At 43.6% G+C, this 12,586-nt stretch overlaps 1 protein-coding gene across 9 annotated transcripts in view; it reads right to left on the bottom strand.

Moving 5' to 3' along the window:
* Window positions 1-12,586, bottom strand: part of TMEM40 (transmembrane protein 40) — a 78,712-nt gene that overhangs the window by 51,451 nt on the left and 14,675 nt on the right. The gene's annotated exons all lie outside the window — the stretch shown is intronic.

The raw sequence follows: 12,586 nt of genomic DNA, 5'->3' as shown, positions 1-12,586 counted from the left end.
CACGATCTCGCGGTCCGTGAGTTCGAGCCCCGCGTCGGGCTCTGGGCTGATGGCTCGGAGCCTGGAGCCTGTTTCCGATTCTGTGTCTCCCTCTCTCTCTGCCCCTCCCCCGTTCATGCTCTGTCTCTGTCTGTCCCAAAAATAAATTAAAAAAAAAAATTAAAAAAAAAAAAAAAAAAAACCAAGTCAGCTCATGTCCCTCCTCAGCTAAGCACCCTCCCGGGACTCCCACCTCATTCAGGATGAAACTCAAATTCTTGGGGCACTTGGGTGACTCAGTCAGTTAAGTGCCCGATTCTTGATCTAGGCTCAGGTCATGATCTCACTGTTTGTGGGATTGAGCCCTGTGTTGGACTCTGTGCTGATAGAGCAGAGTCGGCTTGGGATTCTCTCTTTCCCATTCTCTCTGCCCCTCCCCCACTCTCTCGCATTCTCTTGCTCTCTCAAAATAAACAAATAAACTTAAAAAACAAAAAACAACTCAAGTACTTACACAGCCCTCCACCATCTGGGACCCACCTCTTGCTCCCTCTGACTTTAATTTCAATGACCTCTCTCACTCTGCCCAGCTACACTAAACTGTGCCCCAAACACTCCAGTTAGGTTCCACCCTCAGGGCCTTTGCACTGGCTGTTCCCTCTTCCTCAAATGCTTTTTCCTAGCTCCTTTCCTCACTTCTTCAGGTATCTACTCAAATGTCACCTTCTCCAAGAGGTCTTCCCTGACTACCTTGTACAAAGTGGTGACTGCCACCACCACCTTTCCCGGTCATCCTGCTTTATTGTTCACCATGTGACATACTGTATGTTTTTTATTATGCATATTTCCTCATTATGTATTGTTTGCTCCAGGACCTAGAACAGTGTCTGACACATAGTAGGTGCTCAATAAATTTTGTTGAATGATTGTGTGACCTGAAAGGGAAGCCCAAGAAGCATTGTAAGGGTATTCCAGGCAGAGGGAACCATGTGTGCAAAGGCTTAGAGGTAAGGGGCATTGCTTGTGTTGAGGATCTGTGAATCATTCAGTATAGTAGGAGAGTAGGGGATGCTGGGGGTGGGAGAAGGGAAAGTGAGAGGCAGGGACTCGGAAGCCAGACCAAGGAGGCTAGATATTATCCTGAGAGCAACGGGGAGTCACGTAAGAGGGACATGATCAAATCTATATTTTAGACAACAATTTGGCTGACATGTTATGGATTGGTGAGGCTGTGAGGGGCAGGCATCCAGGCGAGCATGAGCCATGGCAGGAGAGATAAGGACTAGGGACAGTGGTCATTGCACTGTCCCAAACAGTAGTCACCAGCCATGTGTGGCTATGGAGCCCTTGAAATGTAGCTGGTCAGAATTGAGATGTGCTGTAAGTGTAAAATACACACCATTTTTGTATTGGTTACTTGTTAAAAAGATATTATTTTGGATACCCTGGGTGAAATAAAATATGGGAAAATTAGTTCTACCTGCTTCTTTTTGCTATTTTTAATGTAGTTATTGGAAAATTTAAAAATTTTTGTAGGTACATAGATCTCACAACCTATTCCTGCTGGACAGCCCTGATTTAGAAGGTAGAACAGACAGGGATTGGTTGGTGGACTGTGGGGATGAGGGAGACCCTCATTTAAATTACAGGTCTCTCCCTTCCAGCTGCTCCTTTCTGATGAGACCGTGGTCTAGAGGCAGAAAGAACGGGCTACAGAGGAAGCAGTTAGAGTAAGTTCTCATCTCGACATAAGCACACACACAAAATTCCTGTCTTTACAGTAAGAACTATCCAGAAATGAGACAGGTCAGCAGAACAGGCAATGAGTCCTCTGTCCCTGGAGGTTGATAAGAAGAAAATTGAAAACCACCATTACACAGAGGAAAGGAAGTTGAGTTGATTAGTTATTTTCAAAACATGGTCCCTGGACCAGCAGATTCAGCATCGTCTGAAAACCTTTTAGTAATCCAAATACTCGGGTCCCAACTTAGTCCTACTGAATGAGCAACTCTGGAGGTGGGACCCACAATTTGTATTTAACAAGCCCTCAAGGTGCTTCTGATACCTGTTCAAGTTTAAGAATCACTGGACTACAGGAGCTCCTGGGTGGCTCAGTCAGTTGAGCATCCTACTTTGGCTCAGGTCATGATCTCAAGGTTCCCGGGTTCAAGCCCTGCATCAGGCTGTGTGCTGACAGCTCAGAGCCTGGAGCCTGCTTTGGATTCTGTCCACCCCTCTCTCTGCCCCTCCCCTACTTGTCCTCTGTCTCTTGAAAATGAATAAATGTTAAAAACAAATTTTTTTTAAAAAAGAATTACTGGGAAAAAAAAAAAAAGAATTACTGGGCTATAGAATACTTCCTGTCATTTAAAGGTTTCAATGAGTGGCACATAGTAGGTGCTCAAAAAAAAAAAACAAACCATCTTCACTTTCTGTTTGTTTCCTAATCCCAGGTAAAGGTACTTCCCCACTCGGGGCAAATGAAGACTTTACTTCCTGCAGCACCTGGTTGTATGTGAACTTGACACAGGATAGAGGCACAGCCTCAGGACATTTCCTATCTCTTGGACATGGGCAGATTGCCAGGACTGCGACAGAGCTACCAGAGGTTTAAGGGAGGCTCCAGCTCAGCTCCCTCCTTAGGTGACCTCACTATCCTGTGGGGGGGGGGGGGGGGGAGAGGGGTCGTGATTCATGAGAGAACCTCCCACTGTCCTGTGGGCACAGCTGATGGCCCCAGGGAAGCCAGGTCAGCAGATGAGCCTGGCATCCGGCTTCCCTGCATTCCAGAACTGCCAGCGGGGGCCCGCCTGATTCAGCAAGCACGTGCACTCTGGAGGCAACAGACAGCGTGTGGCTACGGTCTCCACATCCATATAAATGGGGAGATGGCAGTCCCTATCCACCAAGACACTATTTGTATACAATGCTTGGAGCAGTGTCTGCATACAGTCAGCCCTCAATACCCCTTGGCATTCTTGTGATGAGGCCACCGGGATCTCTCAGGCAGGTGGGAACTACCCAGGGACTTCTTGGGTTTGAGAATTATGCCCTGCAGGTGTAGGGGGGAAAGAATGTGTACCTACTATGAACACCCAGGAGTCTGGTTCTCTATGTGAATTTTTGCTTAATCACCAAATGGACGTATGTGAGGAAAGGGCTTGTCTTTTTTTTTTTTTAATGTTTATTTACTTATTTATCAATGTCTTTATTTTTAATGTTTTTCATTTTTGAGAGACAGAGTGCGAACAGGGGTGGGGCAGAGAGAAAGGGAGTCACAGAATCCGAAGCAGGTTCCAGGCTCTGAGCTGTCAGCACAGAGCCCGAGGTGGGGCCCAAACCTAGGAACCGCGAGATCAAGACCTGAGCCAAAGTCAGACGCTTAACCGACTGAGCTACCCATGTGCCCCCAAATATTTATTTATTTATTTTGAGAGAGAGAGAGAGAAAGAGAGAGCACAAGCAGGGGACAGGCAGAGAGAGAAGGAAATAGAGAATCACAAGCAGGCTCCACACTCAGCGAGAAGCCCTACGTGGCACTTGATCCCACATCTGCGAGATCACAACTTCGGCCAAAACCAAGAGTCAAACACTTAACCAACTGAACTACCCAGGCGTCCCGAGGGCAGAGCCTGTCTTAATCACCTCGAGACATTTGTTAAATGGACCCTCTAAATCAGGAGGCGTTGGGGCGCCTGGGTAGCGCAGTCGGGTAAGCGTCCGACTTCAGCCAGGTCACGATCTCGCGGTCCGTGAGTTCAAGCCCCGCGTCAGGCTCTGGGCTGATGGCTCGGAGCCTGGAGCCTGTTTCCGATTCTGTGTCTCCCTCTCTCTCTGCCCCTCCCCCGTTCATGCTCTGTCTCTCTCTGTCCCAAACATAAATAAAAAACGTTTAAAAAAAATAAAAAAAAAATAAATCAGGAGGCGTTGTCCCCATTTCATGGACAAGAACATTGAGGGTCAGAGGGCTGAAATGATTTCCAAATCACATAACTAACTGGGAAGTGGCTGGGTCAGGATTCGAAGCCAGGTTACCCTGAACTCAAAGCTGGGATTTTTCTACTCCTCCATGCAGAACCCCCGACCTAAGCTCCTGGTTGAGAAGTCCCTGAGCATGTCATTGAAATCCATCTTTGAGGAGTTAGCCTCTGGCCTAGACTAGAATCTTTGCAACTCCATACTCTCTCTTTCTGAGGACTCTTAAAGCTTTGAGTCAGCAGTGCAGGGTAAAGATCCAGGAGTGTCTTTGATATGAAACATATCTGTTATTTACTAACTCTGAGACTTTGGGGGAGGGCAGCCTCAGTTTCCCCATTTGTAGAATGGGGATGATAATATATTTTTCTAAGAAACTAATTGCAAATAGACATCTTTGACACAATCTGGGAAGTGTGAATGTGGATTCAACATTAGATTATTTAAGGCCTACTGTTATTGTTTGTTAGGTTGATGATAGCACATCAGTTATGTAAAAACAACGTGATCTGTTGGTGATGCACAGTGAAGTGATTACTAGTGCTACAACACTGTGTCTTAAAGGTGTGCTTTAAAGCAGTTCAGCAAGGGGGACAATGTGGGAGCAGGAGACAGGAATCACAATTGGCTAAAGTCGTTAAGAGCAGAAGCTGGGTGATTTGTAGGTGGGAGTTCATTATACAATCATTTCTACTTCTGTGTATGTTTGAAGTTTCCATAACAAAAGTTCTTAAGAATGCAGCGTGTCACTGGACCCGCATTCCCCAGCATCTGAGAGGTGGTCCTGTTCTTCAGTAGCATCTGGACTGTGGCTTCCATGTCTTTGTTGAAAGCCGGTATGGAAGCATTTAGCAATGGGACACCAGGAGACTCCTAGCGGGAAACACTAGCCACGAACTGTGAACTGTCCTGGTGTTGTCTGACCTGCAAGTCCAGTCGTGTTCTGTAGAACACATTTCCCTCTGTAAATAGAGAAGTGTGAGTTGTTAACTTTCATGACAAATAGAGTGGAAAGATGAGATGGGGGAAGGGAGAAAGGAAGCGAGGAAAGGAGAGAAGGAAGGGAAAAAAGAAAGAATAAATGGAGGGAGGGAAGAAGGGAGGAAGGAAGGAAGCTTTGGAGAGCATCTTGAGATCTAAGACCAAGTGTTTGGAAATAGCTCATCTCTGCTGGAGCAGACAGGGCCTTCAGCCAGGGAATTCTCCTAAGAACTCTGGGAAGTGACTCTCCTGCAAGTGCTGTCTGGACTGAGCTCAAGCCCAGATGTCACACGACACATCTGTCCATGGGCGTCAAGGGCAGGCCCAGGACACCCACTGATGAAGCCTGCGGATGTTCAGATGCAAGCCTGTGTGTCTGGAATGGCACCCAGTTGTCTGCCTGGAGGACGCACCCGCTCCTCAAGGCCTGACTCACGCATCCCACCTCTCTCCCCTGTATTCCCATAGTCCTTCCCTCAGCCATCACACATCAGCGTATGTCTCCCCGGTAGGTGTGATGATAATAAAACAGCAACAACTAACAGCTACCGTTCACTGCAGGCTTGCCGTGTGCCGGGTATTCTGCCAAAAGCTTTACCTCCTGAGGTAGGTGTCATTATTTCCATTTTACAGATGTTGAACTGAGACTCAGAGAGATTGAGTCACTTGCCCAAGCTCACACAGCTAGAGGGTACCCAGACTTAGCTCTATTTTCCCACAAAGTAGTTGTTCTAAGCTGCAGCTCTATTCAGCTTGCCTCTATATCCTCCTGTGCCTTGCAAATGGCCTGGCTCATTGGTAAAGGCTTAAAGGGACACTCACTTAAATCCTTGGCTTCCCCCCAAGGCTGGGGGTATGCCACCCTTTCCCAGCACCCTGCCTGCCTCATTCACTCCTCAAATTTGTGATAGAACAAGAGTTTAACTTTGTTTGCTTCAAGCCACAAACATCTTTCTCCATCTCAGAAAAAAGTGTAGTCTTATAAATAGCCCAAAGCTGAGAGCTGGGAGGTCTCCAGTTATGGAGTTCTGGCTCCAGCTGTGTGACTTTAGCCAAATTGCTTAATTTCTCTGGGCCTCATCTTCTTCATAGGTCAAATGGAGAAATCACCTACCACAGGAAAAAGTGTCTGAGAGTGCTCAATGAGTGTTTCTTTTTAGTTCTGAGGTAGAAAGTGAAAGAATTTATCCAGGCACCTCTGAGGTGGTCTGGGATCTCACAACATGGAGTACCAGGAGATGGGCAGACAGCCCTGCTGAGATCCAGGCAGAAGTGGGACCTAGGGGGAGGAGCCTGTCCTCCCTGGGACCAAGTGAAATAACCCCTGGGCCAGAGGGGTGTGTCTGGGGACGAGAAATTGGTTCCGATGCCTGGGCCTTCTCCTCGGGCAACACCTTAAGCCCTGACCACGGACCAGTATGAGTGAGAAGGAAGATTTGTTGACAAAACCCATCTTCAGACATCTATTGGGCACCTACTGGTGGAAAGTTCAAGAATTAACCAGTTCTGACCCCCATTCTAGATTAATAGCTGGGCACATGATTACCAGAATAAAGATTACATTTTCCGAGTGCTCTAATACCTATGTGTGGCCAGCCAATAGATTGTAAGAGAAAGTTCTATTCCAACTGGAATGTGGAGGTGATGGCAAGAGTCAGAGTAGCAGTATTTAACCATGAGGCAATACTGGAAAGGTTAGCTATAATGAGAGCAGACATGTAAATAGCAACAATATAAACCAGAAAACAAAGAACCATGTCTTCGAGGTGCAAAGAAAGTAACTATCAACTTCAAATTCTAAATCCACCTAAATATTTAAGAGCAAAGGCTTAATAAAGACATTGGCAGACAAAGAGTGAGTACATTTACCATTCCCAGATTTTTGCTGGGAAAAAAAAAAAAAACTTTCATGATTTCCTAGATCAAGAAAAAAGAAATAGGGGCTCAGTTGGTTAAGTGTACGACTTCAGCTCAGGTCGTGATCTCACAGCTCATGAGTTCGAGCCCCACCTCAGGCTTTGTGCTGACAGCTAGAGCCTGGAGCCTGCTTCAGATTCTGTGTCTCCCTCTCTCTCTGCCCCTCTCCCTCTCCCTCTCCCACTCATGCTCTGTCTCTCCCTCTCCTTCAAAAATAAACAAACATTAAAAAAAATTTTTTTAATAGAAAAAAGAAATTGAACACAAAAGGAAGAAAAGAATTGAAGGAATTATTAGTAAAGAGAATTGGTAAACATGGGTAAATCTAAGTGCTCTCTGAAATAATACATAACTTGAGATGTATAAATACAAGGTAGAATTCAGATTTGTGATAAACAATAATACACAGCAGCCTGGATATATTGGAGTTAAGGTATTGTAAGATACTTGTATTATCCAGGAGGTGAGTAGAGGTATTAACTTATAAATTAAATTTGGATTTTGGTAAATCAAGTTTGTCTGTTAAAATGTTAAAGATAATCCCTAATTATCTTGATATCATTAATTTGTCTTTAGATGTTAAAGATAATCCCTAAACTAATAAACTAGAGGGGCGCCTTGGTGACTCAGTCACCTGGGTTGCAATGACCACACAGAGCCTGGTTGGTATTCTCCCTCTCTCTTTGCCCCTCCCCACTCACACTCTCTGTCTCTCTCAAAATAAAAATAAATAAACTTAAAAAAATAAACTAATAAAATAGAATGTACAACTTCCATCAAAGGGAAAAGAAGGGAGGGATAAAGAAAATTCAACCTATCCAATAACAAGCAGGAAATAGCAAAGAAAAGGCAGGGTAAATTGCACAAAATATAAGTGAGAATAAAAGTAAGCCAACCATGTCAGTAATCATAATGAATATAAATGGACCAGTTCTGCCACCTGACCAAACTGGACTTTAAGAAATTCAATGTAGGTGGGGCACCTGGGTGGCTCAGTCGGTTAGGCAGCCGACTTCGGCTCAGGTCATGATTTCGCAGTCCGTGAGTTCGAGCCCCGCGTCGGGCTCTGTGCTGAGAGCTCAGAGCCTGGAGCCTGTTTCAGATTCTGTGTCTTCCTCTCTCTGACCCTCCCCCGTTCATGCTCTGTCTCTCTCTGTCTCAAAAATAAACATTAAAAAAAAAAAAAAAGAAATTCAGTGTAGGCATCTCAAAGTACTATAGGAGAGGTGGATTTTTTAAAACTTTATTTTGATACAAATTATAGACTCATAGGAAGCAGGAAAAATAATAGAGTCCCACATACCCTTCACCCAGGCTTTCCCAATGGTGACACCTTATATAAATGTAATACAAGAGCAAATCCAGGAAACTGACATTGGTACAACACCATTAACTAGCCTACACACCTTATTCTGTTTTCGTAATTTTTTACATGTGTGCAGTTGTGTGCATGGCTTCTATGCATTTTAGTCCATGTATACACTCATGTAACTACCACCAAATCAATATACGGAGCTTTATACCACCACAAATAAACTACCTTGTACTACTCCTTTTATTTGTAAACTTGTTACTAAATGATGCTCAGGCACTTGGGTCACCATTTGGAAAAATATAAAATTAGATCCATATCTCCCACCATATAGAATACCAAAAGTCATAGCTGAGACCTGCTTACCTCGAACAAAAGCCACTAGAATCATAAACTGATAGGAATCCTGAGATGGTGATTTTTAAAAGTTTCCAGAGGCTGAGTATGCATTAGCATGAGAGTGAAAAACTCCTGGGGGTCACAGTCTTAAGGAGAGCCCCATACTTTCATGAGTTTTACTTCCAGGAACTTCACCAAATTCCCAGAATGAAGGGCCAAGAGACATCTCCTCCCAGTTCTGACAGGGGAGGCAAAGAGTAACCATAGTGAAATACACCCAGAGTATTCTCCCAAACAAAGTCCTGCTCTAGAGGGAAAAAGGCTTTTACCAATCCTTATCCTATCTGGGGGAAGGACATTTCTCTCACTGCAGCTCCCACTAGCCTTTCTGCATCAACTTAAGTAGAGGAATTAAGCTAAGAAACATGCACAAGAGTCACAGACCAGGGACACAGGTGCATGGAAATACTGACATTTAATCATAAGATTATAAACCGCTTCTCCTCTTCCACCCCTTCCCACACCACAACAGGGCTCTAGACTAATAATAGATTAAGGTGGAAAGAGCTGCAAGATGCGGATTCTCTCTGAGGAGGAGAATCCAGGGAAGCCCAAAGTCAACAGGGAAGATGAAAACAAAGATGCTAGAAGAATGCGAACCCTCTAGCAGCTATATGTACAGGAAACACTAGGCACAGCCCAGCTCCTAGCCAGATTACCATAAACAGTCACACTAGAGGGTTATTTACCCCAGTTCCTATTTACTAAAACAGCATGCCTGACTTCCCACAAAAAAAAATAAAATAAATCACAAGGCATGCTAAAGGATGAGAAAAAAAGTTTGAAGAGACAAAACAAGCATCAGGACCAGATGCAGATATCACACAGATATTGGGAATGTCAGACAGAGTATTATAATAACTGTGATTAGGGTGCCTGGGTGGCTCAGTCGGTTTAGCATCTGACTTTGGCTCAGGTCATGATCTCATGGTTCGTGGGTTCCAGCCCCGCATCAGTCTTGGCAGATAGCTCGGAGCCTAGAGCCTGCTTCAGATTCTGTGTCTCCCTCTCTCTCTGCCCCTTCCCCACTCACTTCTCTCTCTTTCTCTCAAAAATAAACATTAAAAATATAAAATAAAATAACTGTGATTAATATGTTAAGGGCTCTAATGGAAAATGTAGACGACATGTAAGAGCAGGTGGGCAATGTAAGCAGAGAGATGGAAACTTCAAGAATGAATCAAAAGGAGGGGCGCCTGGGTGGCTCAGTCGGTTAAGCGGCCGACTTCAGCTCGGGTCATGATCTCACCGTCCGTGAGTTCGAGCCCTGCGTCGGGCTCTGTGCTGACAGCTCAGAGCCTGGAGCCTGTTTCAGATTCTGTGTCTCCCTCTCTCTGACCCTCCCCTGTTCATGCTCTGTCTCTCCCTGTCTCAAAAATAAATTAAAAAAGTTAAAAAAATTAAAAAAAAAGAATGAATCAAAAGGAAATGCTAAAAATAAAAAACACTATGATAGAAATGAAGAATGGTTTTGATGGGCTCATTAGTAGACTGGATGTAGCTGAGGAAACAATCCATGAAGATATCAGTTCGCCCCAGTTTGATCTATTGGTTCAACATAATCCTAATAAAAATCCTGGCAAGCTATGTTATAGACATCAACAAACTTGATTCTGGGGCTCAGATCAACAATCTGATTCTGATCCTGGTTAAGCATCCAAATCTTGATTCTAGCCCAGAACATGATCTCAGGGTTCATGACATCAAGCCCTGCATCAGAATCTGTGCTGACAGCATGGAGCCTGCTTGTGATTCTCTCTCTCCCTCTCTCTCTGCCCCTCCCCTGCTCCCTCACCTGTGCACATGCACACACGTGTGTTCTCTCTCTCTCTCTCTCTCTCTCAAAATAAATAAACATTAAAACAAACAAACTGATTCTAACTTTTATATGGAAAGGCAAAAGACCTCAAATAGCCAGCGCAACACTGAAGAACAACAAAGTCGGAGGACTGATACTATACAACCTCGACACTTGCTATAAGGCTACAGTAGTCAAGAGAGTATGGTATTGGTGAAAGTACACACAGGTAGAACAATGGAACAGAATAGAGAGCCTAGAAATAGACCCACATACATATAGTCAACTGTTCTTTGACAAAGGAGCAAAGGCAATTCCATGGAGGAAGGATAGTTTTTTCAACAAATGGCATTGGAACAATAGTATGCCCACATGCGAAAAACAAACCTAGGTAGAGACCTTGTACCTTTCACAATAATTAACCCCAAATTAGTCAGAGACTTACATACAAAACATGAAAGTATAAAACATCTAAAAGAAAATATTGGGGGAAATCAATATGAGCGTGAGTTTGGTAAAGAGTTATTAGATATGATACCAAAAGAATAATCTATGAAAGTGGGACTTACTACTTTATTAAAAGTAAAACTCTCTGCAAGAGACACTGTTAAGAGATGACAATATAAGCCACACACTGGGAGTAAATAACTGCAAATTACTTTTCTGGTAAAGGACTTGTATCCAAAAATAGACACATTTAAGACTCCTAAAACTCAGCAATAAGAACACACCTCACTGAAGAAGATACAGAGATAGAAAATAAGCATATAAAAAATGCTCACCATTATTGTCATAAGGAAATTGCAAATTGGAACAACAATGAGATACTACAAGGCACCTATCAAAATGGCCAAAAACACCAAAAACCCAAAACCAAAAAACCCAAAACTGAACCACCAAACACTAGTGAGACCGTGGAGCAACAGAAATTCTCATTATTTTTAGTGGGAATGGAAAGTGGTTCAGGCACTTTGGAAGACAGTTTGGCAATCTCCTATAAAGATATAGATAGCTTATAGCACATGATCCAGCAATCCCACTCCTAGCTATATATGCAGCTGACCTGAAAACTCATGTCCACCCAAAAACCTGCATGTGAATGTTTATAGCAGCTTTATTGATAATCACTAAAAACTGGAGGCAACCAAGATGTCCTTTGACAGGTGAATGGACAAAAACAACTACAGTACATCCGTGCAATGGGATATTATTCAGCATTAAAAAGAACTGAGCTATCAAGCCACAAAAGACATGAAGGAATCTTAAATGCATGTTGTTAAGCAAAAAAAAAAAAGCCAATCTGAAGAGGCTACATGCTGTATACTTCGAACTATATGACACTCTGGAAAAGGCCAGACTATAAATACCGTAAAAACGATCAGTGGTTGCCAGGGGAACCAGGAGAAGAAAGAGGAGTAATTAGATTAAGCACAGAGGATTTTTTTAGGATGATGAAGCTATTCTATATGAGAATGAGTACTTGATACTATTTCTTAAAACTCAGAACTTTTATAGCGCAAAGAGTGAATCTTAGTATATTCAAATTTTATAAAACCATTCAGGAGTTGTCAGGGGATTCCAGGATGGAACACAGAATGTGACAAAGCAATTGAACTGTATTACAAATGTATGCAACCACTTCACTGAATAGAGTGGGGGAGAAGAGTGTTGATATAAATCCTTCAGAAATGAATGGAAGGTGCAAAACCAAAGGCAAAAGAAGATATACATAGTAGTACACTATACTTGATCAAATTGTTTCCCATGGGGATACAGGCTAATGAATCTGCTATTGCTATACATATACACTGGAACTGAACAACTAGGTAATGAGTGGCTGATGGTGAAAGCCAGGTTTCTTATTGTTGGAGTAGGATGTTACAATTAATTAAAGGAAGGAGGCTAGGGGTATCTGGGTGGCTCAGTTGGTTAAGTGTCCAACTCTTGGTTTCAGCTCAAGTCATGATTTCATGGTTGTAAGTTCGAGCCCTGCATTGGGCTCTGCGCTGATAGCGTGGAGCCTGCTTGGGATTCTGTCTCCCTCTCTCTTTCTCTGCCTCTCCCCTGCTTGCTCTCTCTCTCTCTCTCAAAAACAAATAAACATTTTTAAAAAATAAAAGAAGGAGGCTAGAATAATCCATGAGGTAATGGATAAGAATTGGAAATAATGGGGTACCTGGGTGGCACAGACGGTTAAGCACCTGACTCTTAATTTTGGCTCAGGT

Source organism: Neofelis nebulosa, chromosome 4 (assembly GCF_028018385.1).
Source record: "Neofelis nebulosa isolate mNeoNeb1 chromosome 4, mNeoNeb1.pri, whole genome shotgun sequence".
Classification (NCBI taxonomy): Eukaryota; Metazoa; Chordata; class Mammalia; order Carnivora; family Felidae; genus Neofelis; species Neofelis nebulosa.
This window is presented reverse-complemented; position numbering and strand designations above follow the sequence as displayed.